This window comes from Ruditapes philippinarum, unplaced genomic scaffold, assembly GCF_026571515.1.
Source record: "Ruditapes philippinarum isolate M1 unplaced genomic scaffold, ASM2657151v2 ctg5503_1_1_1_1, whole genome shotgun sequence".
Lineage (NCBI taxonomy): Eukaryota > Metazoa > Mollusca > Bivalvia > Venerida > Veneridae > Ruditapes > Ruditapes philippinarum.
This window is the reverse complement of record NW_026852077.1, coordinates 67,617-82,532: the sequence shown is the minus strand read 5'-3', so window position 1 is coordinate 82,532 and position 14,916 is coordinate 67,617. Positions and strand designations below refer to the sequence as shown.

At 32.3% G+C, this 14,916-nt stretch overlaps 1 protein-coding gene across 1 annotated transcript in view; it reads right to left on the bottom strand.

The window, feature by feature from the left end:
* Window positions 1-10,563, bottom strand: part of LOC132748580 (protein dispatched homolog 3-like) — a gene marked incomplete at its 3' end in the record, with an annotated part of 31,090 nt that extends 20,527 nt beyond the window's left edge. Inside the window, exon 1 of the mRNA XM_060738199.1 lies at window positions 10,403-10,563. The remainder of the gene's footprint in view (window positions 1-10,402) is intronic.
* Window positions 10,564-14,916: the final 4,353 nt, after the last annotated feature.

The following is a 14,916-nucleotide window of genomic DNA, read 5'->3' as shown; positions in this document are numbered from 1 at the left end:
ATGATGTCTGATCATGGTCTGCACTGTTCACTATTCAGCCATTTTTTTTAAATTCCCTCCTAAAATGGGAAATTTATGAAATATGTCCAGGTTGGAAGTCCTTTTCAGATATTAAGTATGATAAGAGTCAATAATAAGCATGTAGTATGTACTATGTAGTTCATTATTACCAGGCAGTGTTAAAGGCACATTAAATAAATATTCACACTTTAGAAAAATGCAAAATTGAGTTTTATAACATATAAATATTGGTTTTAGAGTAAGCTAAATGCATAAACCTTGAAGAAAGAATCGCTGAATGTGACTTTGAATGTACTTATTGCCGAGAAGCAATAGAAAGTCCAGTCCAGTCTAAAAAGTATCTTTTTGGAAACTATAACCAGACTCCAAAAATAAAGATGCTTTTGAAAATTAAAAATAAAAGCATTTTTGGGACATCATAAATAAGCCTTTAAAAAAACAACATATGAGCGGCGCCATGACAAAACCAACATAATGGGTTTGCAACCAGCATGGATCCAGACCAGCCTGCGCATCCGCGCAGTCTGATCAGAATCCATGCTGTTCGCTATCAGTTTCTCTACTTGCTATAGGGTTTGTAAGCGAACAGCATGGATCCTGATCAGACTGTGCGGAAGCGCAGGCTGGTCTGGATCCAAGCTGGTCGCAAACGCACTATGTTGGTTTTGTTGTGACACGGCTCATATTAAGTGAAATACAATGTTTTTCATAGAAATTCTATTGTGAGCAAAAGTTTTAACAATTATGAAATATTTATTAGTCTCACTTGAAATTTTCTCCCTTTTTTAGCAATAGACTGCATAAATGATCATATCTTAAATAATAAACAACACTAAATATCTTAAAATAGACAGAATAATTAATCATTAATAGGGAAATTTCAAAATAATATCTGACTGATTATTTAACAGTGCAGACTCAGTGATTTTTCTCGTTTAATTGGGAAGAGGCCTATAGCCTCAATGATTTTTGGGAAAAAACTAGATCGCCGCTAAAATTGCTTATTCTGGGCAAGGAAAAAACGCAGCGTTTTAAGTTCAGATTTTTTTGGGAAAAACTGCATGATTTTAAAGAAAATTTCAATTGGGAAGAGGCCCTTTTTCGGAGTCTGTTTTATAAGTAGGAAAATCACTGGCAGACCATGATCAGTGCATGGCCACCAGCAAAACTAAGTTCAGCTATATACATGTATACAAAATGATAGGGACTCCACTGACTGAGGTTTACAAGTCTAAAAAACATAGCATTTGAATTTCTTACATATATTTATATACCGTAAGCTGCTGCAATTAAAACAGAAATATAATTTGAAATAAATAGTAAATTGTATTTTTATGCTGTTCTTAGTCCAATTTGAGACACTTTCCATTTTTGGGGTCCATTTTTTACAAATTGAATAATTAATGTCTGGAAGAGAACGAAATTCGGTGTGGATTGAATCTGAAATTATTTTCACACAAAGATGTACATCAATGGTACATTATTTCTGAATATAGTTTTGCAGTACCATGGGAGAATGTCACAAAAACTTACAGTGAGATCACCTTATATATATCAAACACACTAACACTACTTAACATAATTTACCTAATGAACACAATATCAAAGGATAACCATGAAGAAAACTGGTAGTTGTAGATAAAGTGAGTATTAAACCGATTGCGTGTTTTGATGTGTTTGTTCTCCATCAAAATCATCTAATTTATCATATATCAAAAAAGATAAATTTACATTCAGAAAGCGCAAAATTTACATTCAGAAAGCGCAAAAAACTCAAGTACATGATTGTATGAAACATACAAAATTTTTAAATCATAATAAAGTTTTTTACTAATCCAGAAAAAATCTATATAAGTCTAGATTAACATAATCGCAAACCTTATAATTTTATTATGTTTTCTTTTGCTTTATTAATTTTCAACATAAGAAAATAGTCAATTAATTATATTATTGGATTTTAAACATTATTTTACTTAAGCTTACTTTGCGAAAACAAGTTTTTTGCAACTTGTACATTAATCACTTTCAAGTCTAGTTCCTGGCACAACCATACTGTCAAATATGAAGCAACAGGTTGTGTCCAATTAGGACTTCGAACCCATTATGCATGTATATGACATCATCCCATACTCCTGCCGCACCCCCAGAAGGTCGCCTACACCCTTTTCCACCAGTCCTAGTTATTATTAATACAACAACATACTCAAATCTATAAAATCCCAAACAAATAACAATTACGAAATCAAGTCTCTTATCCTATACATCATAATTGTATTAGAACCCAAACCAGCTAAAACACACATATTAAATTTTATTTCAATAAATATTACATAACAAAATTTATACTAATCCCCTGCACAGCCTCTGAATGACAATCACAGTACATGTACAATAATACATTTTAGGTATACAATAAACATGTATAATGTTTATAATTTATTAAACCTAACAGACTGACTCTGATTTTACAGAATATCTGTCAACAAAAGTTTAAAGCTTATCTATTTTGACACATGTATAATAAATAAAAAAACATAGTTAAAATAATCCTATATAACTGTGTGCAGTAGTAACATAACCAGAATTTGTAGGATAAATGGACAACTGACAGCTTTTACATGTACATTTTGTGCATCAACCTTTTAACTATGTGACTCTGACAGTATTAGATAGAGTTTGCATTAATAGAGGACTTGTTTATATGATCCAAATATAATAATTTGTGCAGAAAGATGCAGTTACATGTAACTGACTTTTTTATGAGGAAGCAGTGACTTTTCTGCCTATATTTTACAGTTGAATAAAGGCTGCATCCCCTAGCCAAAAATTGGTATTTCCCCCACCCCGCCCCTTAAAAATGGCGTGAGTGAGCCATTTCCCCTGACATGCGAGTAGGTGCGAGCATTCTTGTATCGAGAACCATAAGCTTAAACATGCAGGCTTAGTTCAATAACATTCTAGGATTGGACTTATAGAACACAAAGCATGACCCTATCACGTACAGCAGTAGGCTAAGCTTTCTTTTTCATACGACCTACCTAACGATAGCCTTTTTGCTACTGTTCAATCGGGTACGCGATATGCATGATGTAAATTGAATTGAAATTAAATTTTTATATAAATTGTGGGATGAATCCATTCTTAGTTTCTGGAATTTGATTTCAGATTTTCCCCTTTTTCTGATGCATTGGTTTGTAGTATCCCCCTTTACGAAGTCAACAAGGTATTTTGGGAAAAATGAAAAACAAGAGGGCCAATGAGCCCAAGAAGTCGCTCACGGGGGGGAGGGGGTGAACCCATCAAATCATCCAAGCAATTACCTAGACAAGCATCCTGACCAAGTTTCATAACAGTTGAGTCAAAAAATGATACCTCTAGAGTGTTAACAAGGTTTTTCCATATTTAAGCAGTCACAGTGACCCCAGATGAACCCATGTTCGAACTCATCCAAGCAATTACCTAGACAAGTATCCTGACTAAGTTTGATGACAAGTTAACTGAGTCAAAAGTATGACTACTAGAGTGTTAACAAGGTTTTTTTCAATATTAGGGCAGTGCACCTAGTTTTTGACCCCAGGTGACCCATATTCAAACTTGACCTAGAAGACATCAAAAAAACTTTCAGACAAATTTCAAGGATATTTGTATCAAAACAGTAGCCGCTACAGTGTTAACAAGATTTTTCTATTTTTTTAGCTCCTGTGACCTAGTTCTCCTCCAAATGACCCATGTTCGAACTCATCCAAAGCAATTACCTAGACAAGCATCCTGACAAGTTTGATGACAATTGAGTCAAAAATGTGACCAGAACTTTCACTCCACACACCCCACTCCCTTAAGAAAATATTCATTGTCTGTGACCAACACATACTGGCAAATATCTCAAATAATGTAATTTAAAAAAATATCTGAAGCAATTTTAATTCATAAACTACATTTTACGTGTTATTATTACACCACTTTTAACAAAACGTCATAGCTTCCTTTTGGTACCTTTTTTTAATTATAAACAGTGCCAAAGTGGTATCGCAAAAATGTGTGACAAATGAAAAAATAAGAGAAAAGTTTACTGGTATTTATTTGACATGTTGGTCAATATCTTTTTTTAACTTCTAAACAAATCTCTTTGAGAAGAATAGAAAACAACAACATAAAATCCGCGATTTTGGCTGCATCATTTTTACAAACCAAATAGCAAACCTTTTATAAGTCGACAATCTCTTTAAATGATTGCCATTAATAATCACGAATTACCAATCAACAGTATCATTTTTTGTTTCAATATTGTCACAAGTTACATATATCTGTAGATTATCTCAATCTGCAGCAAACATCGCTAAGCAGTAAAAGCCACAGAAGACTTGCTTGTATACTGTCATACTTGCTTGTATACTGTCGTAAGTACCCACTTAATCATCGTAGGCTTTAATGACGTAATGAACTTATGATTTCCAATTGACAGCAATCACTTGCTAGAATATGTATTCATGTTTTTTCACTATCAAATCTGGGCAAATCAGAATCCCAGCGGCAATAAACATGTGTCACCCAAAACCCAGTAAATTAAAACTTAATTTCCCTTAGTCCAACAAATTAGACTTGTCAAAGAGACAATTTTTGATGGGTGATATCTTTTTCCAACAGTTTGACAGTATGAAATAAACAGTCTGTAAAATTGGTCAAACTGTTCACGCTACATTTCCCTTTAGAAGAAAGTCTTGAACTAAAAAAAACAACAACAAAAGGTCTGAGGAATTCACATAACATGTCATCTTCTTGACAGTAGTCAAATCTTGTCTTGTTATATGCAGATTATATCATAAGCTACATAGCTTATGGTTTGTGAAAATTTTTTTTTGTATACCGATATCCCGAAACAACCAATTTTCAATCACAACCTAAATTCAAACACATTCTTAATTCTGTGGCACTGATGTCATGTCTGACTAAATTGCATAAAGTCACATGTTGTATTAACTTCAAAACTTGCAGAAATGCCATACTTGACTTATTGTCAGTTGTTATCAGTAAAACAATAAGAAACTGTTTGTTTTAAGTGACACAATATAAATTGTCCAACTTCAACTATATCAAAATAGTCACTTGTTTAAAATAGTGGAAAAATTTTTCCAAGCAAGTTAATTTTTTTTATAAAGTATTGGCTAAAGAGTTTTACCATTTACCTCAGTCCTAGGTGTATTTAAAGCATTTATTTATATTTATATACCACTAAATATTCATCAGACTTTACATGGGGGTCCTTATTAATAAAATCTTATATTGTTATCAATTTTTTTCATGTGATGATTGTAGAATAATTGTTTTGTAGGCGATAGCAATTGGCAGATCTAGACAAGTTTCCGTATTTGCTAGTATTATAAAGTGGGGAAGGTAAAATGCTGTAAAGATTGGATGCATTTATCATTTTGCACCCCAAATAGCGTACTAAGAAGTGACACCTTTAACTACCTTTTTAAACACATTAACAGTAGTCATACTAATGCATTAATGTACTTTACATATGTTATAACATTTAGTGTAAGTTTTTTAAAATCTTGAAAATACTGTTGAAAATTGTTGAATAGACTGTTGTGAAATTTTCTACAATTTTAAGTGGCCCTGATTTATCTTGAACAAATTTTCCATAGTGATTACCCTGCTGTTTGAATTTAGGTTAAAATATTTCTGAGAGTGATCCGAGTGGGTCATATCGTTTTTATTGAATTTCTAAGAAAGATCAAGACTTGTTGAAAATGTACCAACCTTAAAATGAAAAAGTGTTGATAGATCCATTAATAGCTAAAATAAATTTAACGTATAATTTCTCCTTCCATTTATTATTGGCTAAAAATGGCTTAACTGATTGAATATTGGTTGTCCCGGGATAGTATTAGTAAAAAAATTGATTTGTGCAGCGGTGCATAGAAAAACCGGAAAGCACCGGATAGCACCGAAATACCGGAAAGCACTCAAATTTCTCATAAAAACATATGAAAACGTTAATTAATCGGTTTGAATGTGTTACCAATCGATTTATTAGATCAAAATCTTTCAGACAAGTCATTTTTATAAATATATATTGATAATTATTACGAGTATTTAGGAAAATAGATATATCGAGTGCTTTCCGGTCCTGTTAAGATACATGTACATTACCGGATAGCAATATTGTTTATAAAAGTTATACATGAAAACTTTATTTTATTGGTTTGAAAATGTTACCAATCGATTTATTATATCAAAATCTTTCAGACAACACGTTTTTGTAATTATATTATGATTATTTTTACGATTATTTAGGAAAAATAAGTTATATCGAGTGCTTTCCGGTCCTGCTAAGATACATGTACTTTTTTTTTTTTTTTTTTTTCGAATAGCAATATAGTTTATCAAAGTAATACACGGAAACTTTATTTTATTGGTTTGAAAGTGTTACCAATCGATTTATTAGATCCAAATCTTTCAGACAACATGTTTTATATAATATATAATGATAATTATTTACGAGTATTTAGGAAAACTGATATATCGAGTGCTTTCCGGTCCTGCTAAGATACATGTACATTACCGAATAGCAATATTGTTTATCCAATTAATACATGAAAACTTTATTTTATTGGTTTGAAAGTGTTACCATCTATTTAGTAGTTGAAGATCTGTATATCATGACGTTTTTATAGATATTTTATGTTTCATTACGCGATTTTCAAAGTTGTTACAAAGTTGTATTGATTGCTTTCCCGGTAATGCTAAAGTACATCTTCTTTACCGAATAGCACTCGAATATTTATATAAATCACACTTATCCTTCATATTAATCATGTGAAAGTGTTAATAAATTGATCAATTAAGTTGAACTTATTTCATTTATAAATATTATGATTAGTTACACGATTTTTCAATCTTGCTCATACCATATATCAATGTATCATATTTGTAATATTTTATAGGTTGTGTGAAGGACAGAAAGAGGATGTGTAAAAATTACCAAATAAGTTATTCAAAGCATTGAACCATATTTTTATTATTATATTTTATATTATGTAAAATAAAGAAAAACTTATAAATTTTCGTTCAGTTAAGTCTTTATTTTTACCATACTATGTGTACCGAAAAGCAATGTGGTCATCAGTGGAGGACAGTAGTTGTTGTATTGTTTATCACACGTGCTAATCCATGCTGATTAAAGACCTTGTATATTGTAGCACAAAAAGGTGATGATTTAATCAATTTGTACACAAATTATGATAATTGAAGAGTGCCGACCTGCACATCAAAGTTGCATTAATTAGACAACTGTCCTTTACGAATTTACATGCACATTAAATTAGATAATTAGAAAATGCAATTAACTACACACTCTTTTGATATAAAAATTAATTTTGTTTAATGAAGATTATTACGGCACTCATGAAAAGAAATGTTTGTAACGGATATATACGAAATCTCTTAGAACTTTATATCAAAGTGCTATAAAAATTTACTCTTATTTGAATAAAATTGTTAAGACTTATCATATATGAATATAGAAAGTTATAATCAACATTATTTTCTAAATGTAATCCGAAGAAGAAGAAGAAGACATATTATATCTGTTGATGTATTCTATACTTGAACCCATTCTATTACTAACTTACGTAATTTATGCGCAGAACCTGAAAATTAAATGGCACTTTTAACAATAAATATTTTAATATGTAAAAAGCTTTATTGATAAACAAATTGACAATATAAATCTGGATTTCTTTCGTAATATATGTTGGGCCCTTAAAAGGGCCGTTTTTATCAACATTACGTTAATATGTTTTTAAGCTACACAAAACTGCGTAGTTTGCACTGATATTTGTGCATGCCGTTATTACCCGGTGTTTTACCCTCTAGATGCACGAGATCTCGCGCATAGTCCCCAGGAAATTTTATGTTAGGAAATCTCAAGAAATTGTTTTTGAAAGTTTTTGGTCCAAGGTCAATTTCTGGACTTGCGTAGTGCCATTATCGGTGCTGGTGAGTCCAGACTCGCACAAACTCATTCACAATTTCAACTCACCAAATCTGTGTATGTAGAAATGACGGACGAACAGAGACGCAAGCATTTTGTCCGTTTTCGACGCCACCCGTATCAAAAGCCCGATTACATGACATCTACGGACGGACAATCGACGATAATTGCACCAAGAACCAACGGTAAAAAACCTGGTCAACGAAAAAGAAACATTAACACTCGGACTGTGACAGTGAAGAAACCAAAGACGGGATAAATATCAATGCATAAATATATATGTATATATATTTTGTAGTTTTATATGTATGTAATAATGAGATAGTTATTTGTTGATTTTGTTTTGAACACATCACTGTTTGTAAATATAATTAAATTTTAAGTTTAAATGACATTTCAATATCATATATAATACCTAAAATAATCAGTTAAATACATCCAGCTATTGTGTATTATTAACACCTCTTTAAATGTGATAATTAAATCAGCGTGTGTCCGTTCAATTTTATCAGCGTGTGCCCGTGTAATAAACGAGGCGTGAAGTGTGCCTTGATTGATTTCAATATCATACTTATTTTTCAATAATGTATGTATATATGTTTGCTAAGTTCTGTTTTATATCTGTTTATTTTATTCTTAGTAATTAGTTTCGTTTATTTTTATTTATTGCACTGTTTATTGTTCAAAAATAAAAAAACATCACTGAAAAAATTATTTGTTCTTCTCTTCCTGCTATTTTGAATCCTCTTGTCTTTCATATAGCCTACAACAAAATAAATATATTAATATATTAGACAAGGTACATACATTTTAAATATCTATAATACACCATCGGTATGTCTGAGGTAAGAGGACCAGTGCTTTTCGGCAATGGTATAACTATTATTTTTCTTCACAGGACCGGGGAAAGCAATAATGAATGTGCAGGACCGGGGAAAACACTCGATATATCTATTTTAATATCTATTTTAAACTTTTTTTCGTAAGAGATTTTTTCCTAATAAATCTATTGGTAACGTTTTCAAATTCAATACAATTGAAGGTTGTACGTTTTTTTTATGGAAAATTCGGTCTGCTATTCGGTAATGTACATATATACTAACAAAACCGGAAAGCATTCTCAATTTATTTAACATTCATAAATCTTTTAAATAATCATAGAATTTAGAATTAAAACATGAAATAATACTGTATCATACCTAATAAAATCGATTGGTAACATTTACAATACAATTAAACAAAGATCTTATGTGATTGTTTGAGAAATTAAATTGCATTCGGTAAAGCATATGTAACTTCAAGGACCGGAAAGCACTCGATATATCTATTTTCCTAAATAATCGTTATAATAATCATATATATTTATAAAAACATGTTGTCTGGAAGATTTTGATATAATAAAATCGATTTGGTAACACTTTCAAATCAAAATAAAATAAAGTTTTCATGTATTACTTTGATAAACTATATTGCTATTCGGCTAAAGTACATGTACCTTAGCAGGACCGGAAAGCACTCGATATATCTTATTTTCCTAATCAAACGTAATAATAATCATATTATAATTATAAAAACATGTTGTCTGAAAAATTTTGATCTAATAAATCGATTGGTAACACTTTCAAACCAATAAAATAAAGTTTTCATGTATAACTTTGATAAACAATATTGCTATCCGGTAATGTACATGTATCTTATCAGGACCGGAAAGCACACGATATATCTATTTTCCTAAATACTAGTAATAATTATCAATATATTTTTATAAAAATGACTTGTCTGTAAGATTTTGATCTAATAAATCGATTGGTAATACTTTCAAACCAATAAAATAAAGTTTTCATGTATAACTTTGATAAACAATATTGCTATCCGGTAATGTACATGTATCTTAACAGGACCGGAAAGCAATCGTTATTCTATTTTCCTAAATACTCGTAATAATTATCAATATATAAATATAAAAATGACTTGTCCGGAAGATTTTGATCTAATAAATCGATTGGTAACACTTTCAAACCGATTAATTAACGTTTTCATATGTTTTTATGAGAAAATTGAGTGCTTTCCGGTTTTTCGCAGCTATCCGGTGCTTTCCGGTTTTTCTATGCACCCTTTGTGCAGCAGAATTATTCCATTGTAATATCTAATTAATTTAGCATTTTTCTTTCAATAAGTAATTTAAACATTTCTATTTCTGCTAATTATTAAAATTCTTATCTTACCCTCGATGAATATTTTCTACAGATGATATCAAAGCAACTCCTTCATCAAATCAATAAATTATTTTATCAGCTCAGCTGACATAACCAAGAAGGCGAGATCAATTTTCAAGAAGGAAAATCAAAATTTTATTCCGACATATTTTTACGATATACTTACCTTTTAATTTAAAACCATACATAAATATTTGCAAATATCTTTCTTGAGGAAAAGAAAAATATCCGTTCTTGAATTAAAATTGACAAAGTAAATAACAAAGACCTTTGTTTCTGCGTTTTGTTGTTGTCTTTTTTTCTGAAACGGTTTACCGTAAAATAAGCACGTCGTGAAAACTGTCATTTACATAACAAACCGCACTAGTACAATGTTTGAAAAGTAATCACGATCGGAAACCAAATTCTTACAGTTTTCGCCTGGTTATTATACTCAGTACACTTCAATTAGCATTTGAAAACTGTATGGATATATAACAGTACAGTTTTTTTTTCCATTGCTTCATACATGTATAGGAAAAACCTCGAACTGATTTATAACGGTTGAGTTTTTTTCGCACCTTGTATATCAATGTAGTTTTTTCACAGAGGCTCTAATGGGGCAATGGTAACGAACATTCCCAGTAGCAAAAAAAATGGAATCAATAAAATAAAATAAATACAATGAAAAATATAAACAAAGATAATTAATGAAATGAAATTTACTCTCATTTAATCAAAAAGGTACATCCGCTGATAGTCCAACTAATTAGACTTGTCAAAGAGACACCGAGATAATTTTGGACGGGCGCTGTCTTTTTCCAACGGTATGACAGTAAAAAAAAAAAGTCTGTAAAATAGGTCAAACCGTTCACGCCAAATTAATTAGGCTAACTGGTTTCATGTACTATAACTATTACGTAAATGACATCTGTAATAATACCTTACTAATGACACGGATTTATATGATTTATATTAATATAAATCCGTGCTAATGATAATATTTAAAATAAAAAATACTGGAGATAATTGTACGATTGTATTTGTGTATCCCTTGATATTGTTACAGCTTTTATCATAGATGAACAATTGTTTAATTTTCTTTTATAGATACATTTGGATAGTCTGTTATATATTTCGGAAAATAGCTTTTATAGCTAGATCTATTGTTATTATGTTTATTGTAACTGAATGTAAAGATGATCACATCTTATCTTAGTCAACTTGAAAACGATCTTGGCAGCAACTCGATAAGATACATGTTAATATATGAAAATCATGATACCAGATAATTATATTACAATTTTAAATAAAGCTCTGTACGTGGTGTTACAGATAAAAAAAACTTAGACTTGGCAATTAAACACCTTTAATTAATTAAAGACTGTAAAATATTGAAAATTTGATCTTCATTGTCGCCAAAACTGTTCCTCCAAGGTCAGTTTTAAGGGGACCTGTTTGCGGAAGGCTACGCAAGCTATCGTCAAAGTCCCCCTAGCATCGGCTAATACAATTGGAAAATGAGACCCTTTCTCACTGTCTAATGGCCACGGTATTGCTACGGTGTCTTAAGCCGCTGAACCGGGTTATTCGTGGTGTTTTTTTCCTGAAAATTGCGTTTACACATCCCCGACAGAGCCCAGGTGTATTCCCGTCTTTCCCGATATAGCACCGGATATATACGGTAAGTGCCGATGCCGGTTGGACGCGACAAGACACGGTTTCATCACGGCCCATCCGACCATTACCGATTTCGCCCCGGAAACGCTACGGGTGATGCCGCTACTGTTCCGGTAATGCGCCGATGCTTCCCGGTTCAAGTTTATGAGAATAAAACTGCTTGACCAAGTTGACATCAGTCATTTTGTAAAACGACAGCAGAGATGCCACCCAAGGAAAGGGGAAGTTGAAAACCTGTGCCTACAACGCCTACAGAGGTTGAGGTACCTTTAGAAACGACTCCCACAGATAGCACAGCCAGACAGTTAGGAAAGGTTGCCATGCTTATGTTCCTTCACTTAACAAAATGATCCAAAGTAGCACAATTTTACATACCTGTTCTTTAATGCCTGTTATCGGCATGAGCTCGTGACGCCACCGTCTATTAACTTTGTATAACCGGCAATATTCTGGACATAACCGGGTCCAACCGGAGCGTTGTCGCCAATATCCACAATGTACCCTGGCTCTACCACCCTGGCTCTGCCGGTTTGCCTTTTTTTACCGTGGCGACATCGAGTCATGACCGGGGCTTTGCCGTGTGGACATTGATTAAAACGCGTCCCGGTTTACTACGGTTTGTCACGGTATGGATGCGGAATAAATACGGTGATTCCCAGGCGATTCCCGGTGCTAAGCCGATAGAGCACGGTTCTGGGCTTCCTTCTCGGTGAGTGCCGGTGAGCCACGGCTGTATTAAACATTTTAATACAACCGTGGCGATCCCCCGCTTTGTCGGTACTTGACGGAATCGATACGGTCCTACGCCGGTTAGGCACGGTTGATCCCGGTGGACTAAAACCGTGGCAAACCGGGACGACAAACCGGGACAGTGTAATGGGGATTTAAGAACAAAACATTTTTTTACAGAGGATTGCTAGATTAAGTAAAACATATTTGCTTTAACTTTGAAAATTTAAGAATGTTCGGTTTATAGAAATAAACGGATTGTCTAAATATGTATTTTTCAGATCGTGAAAAAAAGGAATAGAAACTGATTATCAGAACATAACCACAAACTCTTAAGGCTTCTAACATACCTGTTTCAATTGTCATTTTATGGTCCATACATCTAAATTTGACAAACGGTTTAGCTAAATCCGATGGTAAAAGGTTTACTGTAAGTACATGTATTTTCAAAACCGCATTCAGTTTTTAAAAAATCTATAATTTAGACATTTACTGGAATCATACACAGAAGTTTGTCAACTTTGAATAAACTGATCAGTAATTCTAACAGAAATGATTTCACTGTTTAAAAAAACACCTAAAAACTCGACAAATCGAGACGAGTAGACGTGTTAAGGGAAATAATTCGTACGTTTTCAGGTTCAAGAATTTACAGAGTTATGTACCTTTGAGAATATAGAAACATTTTCATAAGATGTAATAAATTATTTACAGGTAATTATAAAAGTTTTGAGGCTGTTATCGATATGAGATATAAACAAGTTATATCTAGTGTTACTCTATGCAAATTTTATTTTTGGGCTCCGGGCTCTACACCTTAATTATCCCATTATAATTAATGACATATTAATTATTAAAGTTAGGACAGAAAATATTATTTTGCCTTCTTTTGTATTGGATTTCTGTCCCATGCAGATCACAAAAATACACGTGGTAAAGGCATTGGTTGTGCTTTTATTGATTGATTGATTGATTGATTGATTGATTGATTTATTTATCTATTTATTTATTTATTTATTTATTTATTTATTTATTTATTTATCTATTTATTTATTTTTGTAAGAATTATGTTCACATGTTTGGGCAAGTGGCAAAATCCAATCAGTTATGTGGGCAAAATCGCATGATATATGGTTATTTTCAGTAATTATGCAGTCTGAAGACGGACTCCTGGTGATTAAATGAACCTATATGCTGGCCAGCATGGGTGCTATTTTATGATCACTAATTACTGACTATCGCTAATTTAACACATGTGTAAACAATACGAGTAACTAATTATAATGATTTTATAAACACATTGCATTTTTTTACATTTATAATAGATTAAAGGTTGTAACACAGCACCATTTTTTCGTGACACTTTCAAATAATTTCTCTTAAAATATCTAGCTCATAAATCACTCATAGTATGAATCACTTATTGTATTCTAATTGTGAAAATGACCAAAAATTTAAAATCATTCCAACACAAATTTCTTCGAAAAGTTCTAATTATCATTTGCATATCTTTCTGTTTTAAGTACACCCCCTGCTTACCTCTGTAAGAATTTCAAATTTTATGTTGTTAGGCTTTTTTTTACCTCAGTGGAGTTCCTTTAAAAATTAATTTCTCAAGTCCAAACATTAAGACAGGCTGATTCAACCACCCTTGAGTCTGCTTCATGGCACTAACCAGTATCAAAACGTGAGTGTGAAACAAGTAGGACTCGAACCCATGATCACCGACTTGAGAGGCAGACACCGGAGTCAGCGTGCCAATCCTCCCGTCAATCAATCATAATCAACATAACTGATATCGTACGTTTGAAGATATAAATCTGTAAAAATTAAAATATTATTAATAAAAAACGTTTGAAAGGCAAACATCAAATGTAAATATTAAACTGTTCAAAGATAAAAGCTTATCTATCTTAGTGATACATTTTTATTTTCAATTATGTAAGGAGTACAAAACATCTGTATCTCATTTAAGCACCCTATAGTTTTTGGCTTGCAGCCGCAAGCCATTTGTTTTGGAACAGTTGTTCCGGTTAGGTGGTTTCCTGCGCATGATTGAACCAATCGTGCCAATCGCAACTTTTCGGCCCTTTCCGTCACTCCTCGAATTAAAGATAATAGCCGAGGTAGTTCCCATTGCAATCCAATCGTAACAACTCGGCAATCTCCGTCAAGTTCTTGAAGTCGCCCGAGGATTTCCGATTGATTGCAATCGTGATAATTCGGGCGATTCCGTCATACTGCGGAATCAGACGAAGTAATATTACGGAAATCTAAGCTATTTTAGTTACT